We start from the raw sequence: 1,009 nt of genomic DNA on the forward strand, positions 1-1,009 counted from the left end.
CTGTGAGTCCAGAACAATGGAAAACTCATCTGGGTTTCATTAGTACTCCTGTCTTCTCTTTCAGACACTCTTTTCCAAGGATATCAGGGTGAGTCTAGTTATCCAAAGCTCCCTTTAAACTGAACATTCCATGGTGACGTGGACTTTTCTGTTTCTACAAACTAACTGAATTGACTGGTGGACATTTCACTCTCAGGAAATATGAAAATTAACTACAATTCTCTTCACTTTTAGAGTCAATGGTATAGGAGCAGGTACAGCTAAGCCAGGTTAAGACCAGCAAAGAAAGAAATGGTGATGGCTAATGGATTCAAAGATAACAATATTTAATGTGAGTAATTCAGAGAAGGGAGAGCGAGGTGGAGTCATTGTTAGGAACATCAATAGTTATTACTCAAGGCAGTAAGGAGCTTAATTACATTTAAAAAATTTTTAAATCGTATTTGCTTAAGAAACACAGTTTTAATTATTAGTTAAATGCCTAAGTGTACTCATTAGTTAACTCACATTTCCCAAAGTAAATGAGTTATTCTTCAAAAATGCTTAATTCTGTTGACAAATTAACACATTAGAAGTATTGATCATAAAAACTCAATTCCTAAGTATAGAGAGAATCTCTTACAAGCACCACCTGTCAATAAAAAAAGGCTGATGGCCGGAGAAGTGAGGCAGGAAATAGGATGTGAGACACTGGCATGAAGAGTGAGGATTCTGGGAAATAGCACAAGAATAAAAGGAGTCATGGGGAATGATCGAAAAACAGAAGGAGAAGCTGGACATAAGCCAGCAGGTAGGTGGACTCCGGGAGACCATCAGAGAGGGAGGCACCAGGACTGAAGGAGAGGTGAGTATCCAAATGGTGTAGACACAGAAGAGTTTCAATGGGTTAAATAAGTTATAATAAGTTATAAGCTTGGCAGGAAATGAGCCAAAGCTTATGGCCTAGCATTTTATAATAGTCTCAGAGTCATCATTGCAGGAGTCGAGGCTGGGAAAAGAAAAATGGATT

This window comes from Mastomys coucha, unplaced genomic scaffold (assembly GCF_008632895.1).
Source record: "Mastomys coucha isolate ucsf_1 unplaced genomic scaffold, UCSF_Mcou_1 pScaffold22, whole genome shotgun sequence".
Classification (NCBI taxonomy): domain Eukaryota; kingdom Metazoa; phylum Chordata; class Mammalia; order Rodentia; family Muridae; genus Mastomys; species Mastomys coucha.